Genomic DNA, 14,290 nt, shown 5'->3' with positions numbered 1-14,290 from the left:
CCAGCATGTGGGAGGCACTTTCACAAACGAAACTCTGTGCGGTGAGCTGGTTATCCTCAGCTTTACAGATGGGGAAACTGAGGCCCAAAGAGCAGAAGCAACAGGCCGGTGGCCAGGTGCTCCCAGCCTCTTTGTTTGCACCTGGTGGAGTCTGACGCACTTACCCACGGCCAGCTCAGGACTCTCTTGGCTGCCATTGAACTCAGCATCCGCCAGGCTCCATGTAATACTTGAAACTGAGCTTCCTAATAAGATAAAGGACGACCATAATTCAATTTCCCTTCATTCCTTTTGGCATCACTTCGTAAATGTGTACTGGTTTGGAGGTGCTGTATTTCTTAAGAGAAGAAAGGGAAGGAAAACATATGTCCCCTGGGCATGCAGCTTTGGAGCAGATGCTAGGGCCACACAGGGTTCAGGATCCAACTTGGCGATGACAGGAACTTATTACCTACTGTCTGAGGACTGGAGGTACCACACAGAACAGTGAAATGGAATCCTAGAAAATGGGGGAAACTGTGAAAATGGCCGGTAGAACAATCAGTCTGCATAGTAAAGACCTTAAATTGTTTCACACACACTTGCATGAGGAAGCATGATGGGGAGGCAGGGAAGACACTAGTCATTGCCCAGGGTTATGGTCCTGGTGTTTTATGGCTTTATCTAAAGGGGTCCCACTAATGGTGGCATTTCAGACAGGTGACAGGCCAGTGTGGGGAAAGCTTTGAAGCCGAGGGCCCTTGCCTCACCCTCCATGTGGGCTGTGAGGAAGCTGCTAAGTCCCAGCCAGGCCCTTCCTCCTTCCTCCCCAGAAAAGATAATTAGATGTTTCCCCGAGTCTCCTGCCATCTCCCAGGGAGATGAAGGATGGGGAGGGTGGGGGGCTGTGTGTTTCCAGTGAGGCCGCCCACCCGTTCCCCGGTGAGAGGACAGTTCCGGGATCACTGCTCACTAGCAAGCATTTTACCAGCAGACTTGAAAGGGGCCTCTGCCAATACCTAATGATTTGAGGTGGGGGGTCCCCTTAAATGCTTTTCTCCACTTGTAGCAGCACAAGATGTAGCTACGGGGTGGACGTGGGTTTCCGAAAGGAAAAGAACAGAACAAGAATCGGGAGGCTCTGTGCTTAGTCATTTCTTTGTTTTTGAGCATATAGCTTTCAGTCAGCCAGCCAGACTCAGTGCCAGGACTGCTGTCATCACTTTTATTTCATGCTCCTTACAGTTGGCCAGAAAGGGGTGACTGGTCTGGCTTCAAGTGCAACCCTGAGGTTCCGGGGGTCCCAGTGACTGGCCTAAGGCCACACAGCTAGAGAGAGGTCAGTCTGGGATTCCAGCTCGGGCCTGGGGACTGTGCAGCCGGTGTGCCCCCAGCAGCCCTTCACTCCACCCAGACTCTGCGTCACTCCCCAGCAAGGGGCTTGGCTGCAGGTGAGGGAAGGCCTGGCTCTGGGTGGGTGCTTGCTGACAGCCATGTCTTCTCCCCAAACACAAAATATCATGCCTGTTGACAAGGGCTTGGCGGGGAGGCTGTTCTCTGGTTCAACCGTGGCAGCCTGGGTCTGGGGAGAAGGTGCAAACATTAATGTATGTAGGCCAGGTTCTTGCTTGTGCATATGTTAGCTATGCTGTTGAGAGCTGTTGCTTTATGCCGGGCGCTTTGTCATTGCCACATTCTACTTGTCCTGCTCTCTCCTGGATTTGGCAGGGTGGGGCTGACATGGCCCTTAGAGCACAGGCCCCAAGGGAGGTCCTAGTGGAGACCCTGAGGGCAGCCTGGGAGGGACCCCGGCCAGAGTATAGGTAAATTAGGTAAAGCGGAGTCTCAAAGAACACGGCGCCATCCACACCATGCCCTTGGGTGGGGGGTGGGCGGGGTGGGCAATGCAAGCCAGAGCGCATCACTTTCCTTCCCTCTTTAGGACCCTTCAGTGTCTCCCCACAATCACGGAGTAAAGTTGGGACTGCTGCTGAGCTTGGCATTCAAGGCCCTCTACGATAGGGCTCCAAAGTATCTCTCTGGCTTCATCTTCCACTCCTCCCACGAGCCCTCAACCCTACGTGCCAGCCAGACCAGGTGCTCACATCCCAAACCCTGGAGAGTTCACACCTCCCTGCTTGTGCACACGGATTCCTATGTTCCCTATCGTTCTCCTCCCAATTTTCTCCTTGTCAAAGTTCTGTCCAGGCTTCACGACCTGGCTGAAATGCCATCTTCCCTTCTCAGAGGTAGGGAAGGGGTTAGAGAGGGAGCGTTCTGGCTCTGCGGGGGCAGAAACCAGCCTGTAGAGATCCTGGGAGCACTCTATCTCATTTTACACCCATGGAAATAAAGAAACATGTTCGGATCTCAGAGAAGCCTCGTGGTTGCCTGAGGTCACACAGCAGCTGGTGGCTGCTGGAACCAGAACCCTTCACCTGGCTCTATCCTCATTGTCCCCGTCTGCCCACTCCCCCACCTCCATCTCCACCCACTGCTGCTTAAGGTTTGACCCTGATAGTCTGAAATAAGGCCCTGAGAACAGCTTCCACTCACCGGCGCATGGGGGTGGCTGCCAATGCCATCTTGCGAGTACCTTGCAAACAGTTGCTTGCACATTCCAAACCTGCTTTGAAACCTCTCTGCCTTTTAAAGGCCAGAATGTCACAGCCAGAGGAGAGTCCACCTCGTTCCACTCGTCACAAAGGTGGGAGCACACAGTGACTGTCCTTTGGAAAATAAAGAGTCATGAATGCAAGACTGTGTGTGTATAAAACACATCAATTCTCGCCTCCTAAACGAAAGAAGAAAGATGGTTAGACTACTATTGTGCTCTGAGGTTGCTCCTTCCCGCTGACATTATCTACCTTCCCCAAGAACACGGCTAATCACCAACAAGGCAGGGATTGCAGGCTAATCTGTCCTCCACCCCCATGAGCCTCATTCTGCTCCTGGAACCAGGCAGGCGTGGAGAGTGGGTGGCCAGAGTTATGGGGTGGGCTGGCAGGGAACCAGGATCTCTAGATAACCTACTCTATGCCGGGCCTTTGGCACATTTTTCAGAAAGCTGAGGCCTGGAGACCTTAAGCAACAGGTCTAGGATTTTCCAGAGTACTCCGCTGGGACTGAGCCCTCCCCTGGGGACCCTGAGCCCCTCCGCTGACCGCTGCCTCACCTGCCTTACCTTCAGGCTGCTTGTTGTCCGACAGTGGCCTGTACTGGGATGTGAGCTCTGTGAAGGCAGGGCTTGTGTATGGGTCACAGGTGTATCTTCAGCACCTAAACCATGCCTGGCACATAGTGAGTGCATCACAAATCTGTATGGAATGAACTCATTTATCACCCACTTATGTGCACGGCAGGGTGCCATGGGGCGGGTTGGGACCAGAGCAGACCTGGACCATCTCTTCGGTGGAGATCATCATCATTACATTCTGCGCGTGGCTCTGGCAGTGGGGACCACATCCCATCTCTGTATCCTGTGCCAACCCCTGTGCCTGCTGGGCACAGAGATGTGCGCCTAAATGTTTATATCGAACAAGCAAACACCTCATTGATTCCTCGGTGAAGAAGTTGGAAAGCTGCTTGGTCAGAAAGCTCACAGGTGGGGAGCTGGAGTGTTTGCCCCACTGAGGCAGCCTTCCGTAGAGTTCTTGGTCCCTGCCCACGGCCGAGCCCTCAGGGCTGCTGCATCTGCCTGGCTCGCCCCATCCATCTTCCCTCTTGGGTCAGACCCCACTGCTGGCCCAGAAGTTGGAGACCTGGGATCCAGCCTGCGATGGGTGACCTCTGGCAAGCACCCCAACTCTCTGGGGCCACCTGCATCCCCAGAGGTGAGAGGGTGCCATGCCTCTCTTCTGTCCCAGAGCACCTCCAAAACACCTGTTTTGAGAACTATTGGTCCCAGTGTTTTCTTTCTTTTTCACTGTTCTATTATTGATTTTTTCAAACACATGGAAAAGTAAAATGAATATCATAATGAACTCAAACTACCCACAAACTAGATTCAGCCATTCTTAGTAGTTACCATTTTTGCTAAACCTTTGAAAATAAATGTCAGTCATGCAGACATAGTACCCCTAAATACTTCAGCATGCATCTCCGAAAAATAAGGACATTCTCCTTCTTAAGCACTGTATAATTTTCACACCTACCAAAATTACCAGGTGTGTCTAAGGGCCCTGTCCTCCCTCTCTTTCTGGAACTCCCAGGCTGCAGCTGGGGAGAAGGGGGATGGGGGGAGGGGGCTGCCATCCTGGTGGTGACTTCTACTGGGTCCCTTGTCCCTGTGGTGCTCGGTCTCCCCAGCCGTGGGGCGGGTGGGTGGGTGGGTTTGGCCTGGGTGGTCTCTGAGGTCCTTGCCTGCTCTAGCAGGGTGAGTTCTCTGAGAGGGCAGCCGGCTGCCCGCCCCAGCACTGGCAGTAAACAATAAGAGGGTTATGACACACTTTCCAAGCAGAGCCGATCCAGGTCGGTTACACAGCCTAACCTGCCAGCCACCTCTTCCTGCCACACTGCCCCTGCAGCCCTTGGGGAGGGCCGCGCCTCAAAGATGGAGGAGCTCTCTCAGTGCGAGGAGCACAATAAAGGCAGGATCCTATTAGGGAGCCAGGAAGAGGCCTGGCTGTTTTATTTAGCATTTGCAGCCCCTTCTCCCTAACCTGTCACTCCCTCTCTGCTTCCAGCGGGTCTTGAGCCTGGGTCCTGGCTGTGAGTTCACGCTCTTCTTAGAGTGTGAGCAACACTCAGAATACAAGGGGACTTCTCCACCCACTGCACTGCCTGAGGCCAGCATCCCCCAGAGAGGAGGGCACCCTTGGGGGCCCAGGAGGGGCAAAGCTACAGGGCAGCCAGGGGGTCTGAGCCCTCATCTGCAATGACAGGTTCACTACGGAAGTCCTCTCACTTGTCTCCTGCCTCCAGTCTTTCCCCCACAATCAAAGTAAAGCAATCACTTTGCTTGAAACACCCCCACTGCCCACAGGGTGAGGTCTAGATTCCTTGTATAACTTGAAGGCCTCATAAAGAGGCTGCAGGGCTTGCTTCTCTCTCATTGCTCTCTCTCTCTCTGCTCTCACAGTGCATCCATTGGGATACTTCAGACCACAAGTGATCAGAATACCTGATCCACACTGACTTAACAGGGACAGACCTTAGACTGAGGGGCAGGTGGGTGTCAGGGCAGGGTCGATCTAGGGGCTCTGGCTCCCTTTCTCTGTAATTCTCCCAGCTCTGCCTCCTCTGCCTATAGGCTTCGTGGTAGCAGGCTGGCTGCAGCAGAACTGGGCCTCACCTGTACGAGGTGAGAGAAGGGATCCTCTCTTCCTGTGGCTCATTTTACAATGAAGAAAACTCTCCCAGAAACTCCCAGCATATATCCCCTTACTTAATATTGGTGTAAGTCAAGTTATATGCCCATTTCTGATTCCATTTTTGTGGTCAGAGGAAGGCCAGTTGCTGAGGTCTGAGTTCTTGCAACCATCACTGACATGGGATGAGATTATTACGGTTGGACTATTTACAGCCTATGCCTGGAAGCGGGTCAATCCCTAAACTACCTGGGGGGAGGATGGCCTGAATGTTGAGGAGACACCCATGGACCTCACTTTTGTCCACCTACTATTCACACACACACACATGCAATCAATTTTTATTAAGCATCTGCTATGTGCATTGTTCTAGCCCCTGAGGCTAAAACAGTGAACCGCAAAGAAAAAAGTCCATGCTCTGATGGGATACACACACAAACAGATAGGTACACATATTCATATGTGTAATTTCCAACATCAACATGAGCTTACACACATGTCTTAGTTTGCTAATGCTGCAGAATGCAAAACACCAGAGATGGATTGGCTTTTATAAAATGGGGGTTTATTTCGCTACACAGTTACAGTCTCAAGGCCATAAAGTGTCCAAGGCAACACATCAGCAACCGGGCACCTTCACCGGAGGATGGCCAACGGCGTCTGGAAAACCTCTGCTAGCTGGGAAGGCAGCCGGCATCTGCTCCAAAGCTCCGAACTCAAAACGGCTTTCTCCCAGGACGTTCCTCTCTAGCAAGCTTGCTCCTCTTCAAAACATCACTCCCAGCTGCACTCAGTTAGTTCCCTCTCTCTGACTCAGCTCATTTATATAGCTCCACCCATCAAGGCCCACCCTGAATGGGTGGGGCCACGCCTCCATGGGAACATCTCATCAGAATCATCTCCCACAGCTGGGTGGGGCACACTCCAAGCAAATCCAACCAACACCAAAACGTCTGTCCCACAAGACCACAAAGATAATGGCATTTGGGGGACACAATACATTCAAACGGGCACAACACACCTTTCCTATTTATATACAATTCAAATATCTCCTTCTTCATGGCAGGCTCCCAAAGGCTCACCCAGTTACTGCGTCCAGTGCCCAAGTCAACCAGCCCTTGTGAAATGCCTCCATCCCCCTCAGGTCTGGATGTTGAGCCCCACAGTTTGGTGACCCTTGGCCATGGATAAATTATCTACTACGAACATACATGAAATACTAAATATCAGAGAAAGAGCAGAACAATGACAGCAAAAAGCTCTGGTTTGGAAAACAAGCAATCCAGCTGTTATTGGCTGTTTTGGTTTGCTAATGCTGTTGTTATGCAAAATATCAGAAATGGATTGGCCTTTAAAAAGGGGGTTTATTTCATTACAAATTTATAGTCTGAAGGCCATAAAAGTATCCAAACTAAGGCATCAACAAGAGGGTATCTTCACTGAAGAACAGCTGATGTCAGTCAGAACACCTCTGTCAGCTGGGAAGGCACATGGCTGGCATCTGCTGGTCCTTTGTTCCCAGGTTGCATTTCAAATACAGTGTTCTCCAGAATATCATTGGGTCTCTCTTGGCCCATCTCCAAACATCCTTCTATCTGCATCTCAAAGCATCTCTAAGAGTCAGCAAGCATCTTGGTCAGCAAATGGCATCTCTGTTGGCTTCCAAGAGTCTCTTGAAGGACTCCAGTGATCTAATTAAGACCCACCCTGAATGGGCAGGATCCATATCTCTGTGGAAATAATTTAATGAAAGGTCTTGCCCACGGTTGATAGAGTCACATCTCCATGGAAATACTCATTCAAAAGATTAATGTCTGCCCTCACAACATTAAAGAACATGGCTTTTGGGGGCCATAATATATCCAAACTGGCCCACTCCACCTCCTGGACCCCAAAAAGACATGTTCTTTTCAAATATAAAATACATTCATCCCATCACAATATCACAAAAACTTGAATCATTTCAGTAACCATAAGTAAGTACAAGATCTTCTCAAAATCAGATACAGGCATGGTCTATCCTAAGGCAAAATTCCCCTCTGGCTGTGGACCTGTGAAACTTAGAACAAGTTATCTGCTTCCAATATACAAAGGAGGGCAGTCATAGGATAAATGTTCCCATTGCCATAGGGAGAAACTGAAAGGAAAACAGGGGTCACAGGGCCAAAACATTTCCCAAAACCCACAGGGCAATCTTCATTAGATTTCAAAGCCTGAGAGTCATTTATAGAATGATATTTTATCCTCAGGGTTTGAGAGAGCAGTAGTCCCACCATTTCCAAAGGCTTACACAGCAGCCCTTTTCTCTCCAAATGCTGGGTTGAGTGCTCCAGTATATCCACATGTTGGGGAGATCACCTTCTTCTCGGCCCCACCTTCCTCAAGCATCAGGGCACCACCTAGACTCTCTTCCATCTCTGGGGCTCAAACTCAATGCCTTCAGAAGAGTGGGGTGGTGGCCAGGCTCTCTCCAATCCCTGCGGAATGTGCTCCACGCTCTCTGAGGCTTGGGGTAGCAGCACTCTTCCTGAGCATCTAGGTGAAAGGCTCACTTTCTGCCTCCAGGGCAAACTCACCCTTTCCATGCACATTGGTGGCTCTGTTCTCCTGGCCCAAGATTTCTTGACTCCAGACCTCAACTTCCATGGTTCTGTCTTTGAAGAAATTTCTCCTTCAATCTGTCCCTTTTCTGTCCCTTTCAGTTCAGACTGGCAGTGGTTCCATTTATACAGCTCTCACAAAAATTTTGTTGGCTTGGCATGCAGCATACAGGGGTCAAAACCATCATCACAAATCCTTTCTGAATATCTCCATCTCCAATTCTGGCTTGTAGTGAAATGGTGCTCAGGTTTTATGTTTGGACAAATCCTCATATGGGGCCTCTGGGGTCTCACGTTCTGGAAGGCTAGAATCTTCCAAACCATCAATTTCTGATTTCTTTGTACCCAAGAGTTCAGTTCTCAGCTTATCTCTTTCCTTTCACATTTTACTATATGCTGCAAGGAGAAGCTAGACTGCATTTTCGACATTTCATTTGGAAATCTCTTCAGCTAAGTATCCCAGCTCATTGCTTTCAAATTCTGCCTTGTGTCCAATACCAGGACTCAGTTTTGCCAAATTCTCTGCCACTTTAAAACAAGGATCACCTTTCTTCCAGTTTGCAATAACACATTCAACATTCCTGTTCAAGGCCTTGTAAGAGCTATCTTTAGAGTCCCTATTGCTACCAACAGTCTCTTCAAAGCAGTCTAGGCCTTTTCTGTCAAGCTCCTGGCAATTTTTCCAGACTCTTCCCCTTTTCCTTTTAAAAAGCTGTTCCAACATGTTTGGTATTTGCAAACTTAGCAGCACTGCACTTCTCTGATACCAAAATCTGTTCTGGTTTGCTAATGCTGCTGTTATGCAAAAATACCAGAAATGGATTTGCTTTTACAAAGGGGGTTTATTTGGTTACAAATTTACAGTTCTACAGCCATGAAAGTCTCCATACTAAGGCATCAACAAGAGGATACCTTCACTGAAGAAAGGCCAATGGCTTCTGGAACACCTCTGTCAGCTGGGAAGGCACGTGGCCGGTGTCTGCCAGTCACATCTCCATGGAAACACTCAATGAAAAGATTAATGTCTGCCCTCACAAGATTGCATTAAAGAACATGGTTTTGGGGGACATAATATATCCAAATCAGCATATTGGCCTCTAGCATCTATCACATCCTGCTAGTCAGGAATAGCTATTTGGAAAAAACAGGCAGGCAGCCTTCTCAAAGGCATTTGGGGAAAACGTTCCTAGCCCATTGTTTTCCCACCCTAGTCCATTGTCCTCCACAATCCCTGGCTCTGTCCTCTTGAATACTCTTCCTTGTCCTCCAAGTGGCTCCAAGGGCTCCTTTCCCAGTCCTGTATCAATCTAGTAACCCACTCCCAGTGGGTACAAAGATGAGAGCCCTGGGAATTGCCTTAGGTACTGATTAGATGAAGCTGTTGTGAACTTGACTTAGGGTTTCTTTGAAACAAACCTCCCTTAAAAGCTTAAGAGGACTTTCCTTGGTTTACAGCCAGATACAGAGATCTTGTCGGGTCCAGTCTTTTGAGTTTGGGAGCTTCTCTCTCCTAGCAATGAGGCTCTGTTCTCTGCCTGTCATCCTAAACCTTGAATGACCACTCCCATCACCTTGGCTTGTACCTGGGGGAACTGGAAGCATGACAGTGATCTTAATGATATGAGAATGTTCAGGTGTGACTGTGGTTCATTAATTTTCTTTTGGTATGGTAGGAGTATTTTGAAAGGAATGAAGCTATTTCAGGATATTTGTTTCTCCCATTGCTTTATTTTGTTTGGAATTTTTTTTATTTGATAAATAAAGTAATTTAATAAAAAAAGGAAACAATTGTTTTATGTGGATAGGCACCAATTCTGCAGTCCTCAGGCTGCCACCCAGCTTAGTAGGCCATACAAGGTTTAACAGCAAGTGCCTGGGGGCAAATGGGTTGGGGTGGGGTGTCAGGCTGGCATGTGCTTGTCTTTTCTCTTCCATTGACTGCTCTTGGCTCTTCTCTGCTTGCCCGGGTCTTAGTAAAGAATTTTCCCCTAGCAAACAACCCCTTGCCTCTCATTGGCCAGAACTGGGTCAGTCCTGTGGTTTGGGACTGCCAGGACCTAACTATTCCCGGGATGGGTTTCTGAAGCCACCACAAGGGGGTGGAGGGGAGTTACAGCAAGGAGGAGAAATGGATGTTGAGGAGAGAGGACTTCAGTGTCCATAAACTTGAACAATTGCAGCTGCCTTACTCCACCCCTAGCCTTTCTATTCATGCCTCAGCGATTATTTGTGCTGCTCCCTCCGGCTGGAATGTGGTAGAACTCCCCTCATTTCAGCCTGACTACCTCCTGCTCATTCTTTAAGATCATCCACTGGGTCACCTTCTCCAGGAAGCCCTCCCAGATGCCACAGTCTGAATGTGCTTCTTTTCTCTGAATTCCTCAGCCTCCTTGTATCTACCTCATTGCCTTGTCATTGCTGCCTGTCTGCCCTTGTTGTGTCTTACCTCTCTGTAGTCCCTGCAGCCTAGCCCAGCACCTGGGCATTTTTTCATGTGCTTTTTGCCATTTGTCTATCTTTGAGAAATGACTATTCAAGTCCTTTGTCCATTTTTAAACTGGGTTGTCTTTTTGTTGATGGGTTGTAGCAGTTCTTTATATATTCGAGATATTAAGCCCTTAGTGGATGTATGATTTGCAAATATATTCTATAGGTTGTCTTACCATTTTCTTAATGATATCTTTTGCTTCACAGAGATTTTAAATTTTGATGAAGTTCAATTTATCTATTTTTTTTTGTTGTTGCTGATGCTTTTGGTGTCATAGCTAAGAATCTATTGCCAAATAGAAGGTACTGAAGATTTTCCCCCATGTTTTCTTCTAAGTGTTTTAGGGCTTTAACTCTTATATTTAGGTCATTGATCCATTTTAAGTTAATTTTTCTATATGGTGTGAGGTAGGGGTCAACTTCCATTCTCTGCAGATGGATATCTAGTTTCCCCGGTACCACTTGTGCCAGAAACAGTTCTTTTCCCACTGTTGAAAATCAATTGGCCATAGATATGTCAGTCTATATGTTTATTCTACTTTCTTTTAGTTTATTTTATTGTAGATTTCTCTTACCTCTTTAGATTGACTAGTTTATTTTCAGTCCTTTTTATTTTCTAATAAAAAGCTTTTAATGAGATACATTCTTCTCTGAGTCCCACTTTTTATATCCTATACCTTTTGCCAGGTGGAGCTTTCATTACCATTTATTTCTAAATAGTCAGTAAATTGAGGTTTGGTTTCTTCCTTAGCCCAATAATTATTTAGAAGAGTATTTTAAATTTTCAGTATGGATAGATTTCTTTTTGCTAAAAATTGTATGTCTGTCTGTGTGGGATTACTTTATGGCTTTATTGTGCTATGGTTAGAGAATGTAACCTGTGTGTGGCTTGAAGCTTATTCAGGGAACATTTTTAATTAAAAATTTAATCAGTTGAGGAGGGTATAAATTAAAATATAAAAGTTTCCCCAAGTCTCACTCCCAAGTTCTCACCACTTATGTATTTGTTGCATAAGTAGTAGGCTTTTGGCTTTGATTTATCAACTTTGAATGGTATCTTTAACTGTAAATATGTTCAAGTTCCATCTGCTTAGATAACCAAAACCATCCAAGTATTTTTAGACCAAAATCCACAAAGCTCCACAGAGTCTTTTTCCTACCTACCTTCCCAGTCTTTCTCTCAGTACTTGCTCTCTCTTTCTCCACCCTCGTAGCCTTATTGGTCTTTCAGTCTCATGCTCCCTCCTGCTGTAGGACTTTTGCACATGCCACTCTCTCTGATGGAAATGTTCTTCTCTCCCCTCTCTGCTTACTTAACAGTTTTACATGCTTCAGATTTCAACCTGCTCATTACCCCTTTCTCTGACCTCCCTGTCCAGGTCAAATTCCTCTATGCTACACTCTTATTGCACCCAAAGCACTTCTCCTTGCTGATACTCATTACAGTTGTGATTTTACCCTTATTTATATGATTATTATTTACATGGTGTGGGGGTTTGAAGCTGCATGTTCCCCCATGTTCCGGTTTGCTAATGCTGCCAGAATGCAAAACACCAGAAATGGATAGGCTTTTATAAAGGGGGTTTATTTGGTTACAAAGTTACAGTCTTAAGGCCATAAAGTGTCCAAGGTAAGTCATCAGCAATTGGGTACCTTCACTGGAGGATGGCCAATGGCGTCCAGAAAACCTCTGTTAGCTGGGAAGGCGTGTGGCTGGTGTCTGCTCTGGAGTTCTGGTTTCAAAATGGCTTTCTCCCAGGACATTCCTCTCTAGGCTGCAGCTTCTCTCCAGAATTTCACTCTCAGTTGCTCTTAGGGTGTTTGTCCTCTCTTAGCTTCTCTGGAGCAAAAGTCTGCTTTCAATGGCCATCTCCAAAATGTCTCTGTAAACTGCAGTTCCTCTCTCAGCTTCTGTGCATTCTTCTTCTGTCTGAGCTTATATAGTGCTCTAGCAAACTAATCAAGGCCCAAGCTGAATGGGTGGGGCCACACCTCCATGGAAATTATCCAATCAGAGTTATCACCTCCAGTTGGGTGGGTCACATCTCCATGGAAACACTCAAAGAATTACAAGCTAATCAACACTAGTAAGTGTGACCACACAAGATTGCATCAAAGATAATGGCGTTTTGGGGGACACAATACATTCAAACTGGGACACCACGAAAAACATGTTTTTCTATCTAATCCATTTCTGTGGGCATAAACTCACTGTGGATAGGACCTTTTGATGAGGCTACTTCAGTTAAGGTTTGACCCACCTCATTCAGGATAGATCTTAGTATTATTACTGGAGTCCTTTATAAACAGAATGAATATATACAGAGAAAAAGCCACAGAAGCAAGAAGCTGAAAGCAACAAAACCCAGAAGAAGAGGGAGAGACCAACAGGCGCCACTATGTGGCCGCTCATCTTTGGAAAGAAAGCATTGCCTTGATGATGCCTTGTTTTGGACATTCTCACAGCATCGAACTGTGATCGAATACATTCTCATTGTTTAATCCAACCCGTTTCCTGGTATATGCTTTAAGCAGCCTAGGAAACTAAACTATATGGCTACTTACATGATAAATACCTGTTTCCCCCTCTAGACTGTCAATCCTTTGAAGACAAGGAATGGGTTTTTGCTTACCACTGAATCCCCAGAACACAGCACAATATCTGTCACATAGTAGGTGCTCAGTAAGTATGTGTTGAATGAATGCATGAATGAATTGACCCCACTATGAAATGAGCAATTTTTAGCTCACTTATGTTAACACTTCCCAGCAATCCCAAGTTCTTCAAGTCACACTAAAAATGTTTTAGTTCTGTATTTACTGCTTTACACAATGTACTTAAACTTCTGTTTTTCAACACATCAACTCTAGGCATTATCTCTTGATTCTCAACTACAAAAGAGTGAGATTAGGCCCTTGTATTTCCCTCTGCCTTCTCTCCTGATCTTTATGCTCATTCTCTGGGCTCCATACACTTAACTTCTACTTTGCCAATCTTTATAATATTTACACTCATTTCTGTAACTATAATTATTTCTGTGCATTGACAATCAACTAAGTCTAAACAAATTTAGACCAATAAACACTTTCAGTATTCTGATTGTGTAACTAATCTTCATTGCAGATGTGGAGAAAGCAATGGAATCTGTTGCCACTAAGCAATGGGGGCAGTGCATCAGTAAAAATGTTTAGTATTTTGATATGCTTTCTCCATATCATTGGGATTATCCAGCGTCTTCATTACAGTATTTGTTAAAAATGAAGGTGTTTTTCCTATTGGAGGCTTTCTTTTTACAACCTTCTAATTTTCTGATTGGTTAGGCACCATTTGCTCTCTTGAGATCAGCTGCAGTTTTCAACCCATGATTTTTTCACATTGCAACTATCTTAGATTCCTAGGGCTGCTGTAACAAAAAAACCACAAGTGGGTGGATCAAAACAACAGAAGGTTATTATCTCACAGTTCTGAAGGCCAGAAGTCTGAAATCTGTAGGGAGAATCCTTTCTTGCCGCTTCTTAGCTTCTTGTTTTTACCAGCAATTTTTGGATTTCCGTCTATGTTTTAGTAGTCCAGGGACATCCTCCCCTCTGTCTGTATCCAGTTCTCCCTTTATTATAGAGACACAGTCCTATTGGATCAGGGCCCACGCTAATCCAGTTTGGCCTCATCTTAACTAATAACATCTTCAAAAACCTTATTTTTCAAATAAGGTCACATTCACAGGACAGGGAGACAAGACTTGACTGTCTTCTTTTAAAATTTCTTGATTTTTTTAAATTAGAGAAGTTGTAGGTTTACAGAAAAATCATGAAGATAATACAGAGATCCCATATCCTACCACCCACCCTCATTATTAACATTATTGCATTAGTGTGGTACATTTGTTACAATTGATGAAAGAGTATTATTCTAAT

The 14,290-nt window shown here is 46.3% G+C and overlaps 1 long non-coding RNA gene across 1 annotated transcript in view; it reads right to left on the bottom strand.

Annotated features, from left to right (window-relative positions):
• Positions 1-1,162: 1,162 nt before the first annotated feature.
• Positions 1,163-14,290, bottom strand: part of LOC119516892 — a 31,689-nt gene continuing 18,561 nt past the window's right edge. The window contains exons 2-3 of the long non-coding RNA XR_005213397.1: positions 2,536-2,708; positions 1,163-1,561 (exon numbers count right to left, since the gene is read on the bottom strand). This is a non-coding gene — a long non-coding RNA (uncharacterized LOC119516892). The remainder of the gene's footprint in view (positions 1,562-2,535; positions 2,709-14,290) is intronic.

The sequence above is a fragment of the Choloepus didactylus genome, chromosome 20, assembly GCF_015220235.1.
Source record: "Choloepus didactylus isolate mChoDid1 chromosome 20, mChoDid1.pri, whole genome shotgun sequence".
NCBI lineage: Eukaryota > Metazoa > Chordata > Mammalia > Pilosa > Megalonychidae > Choloepus > Choloepus didactylus.
The sequence above is the reverse complement of the archived record's forward strand: the minus strand, read 5'-3'. Positions and strand labels throughout refer to the sequence as shown.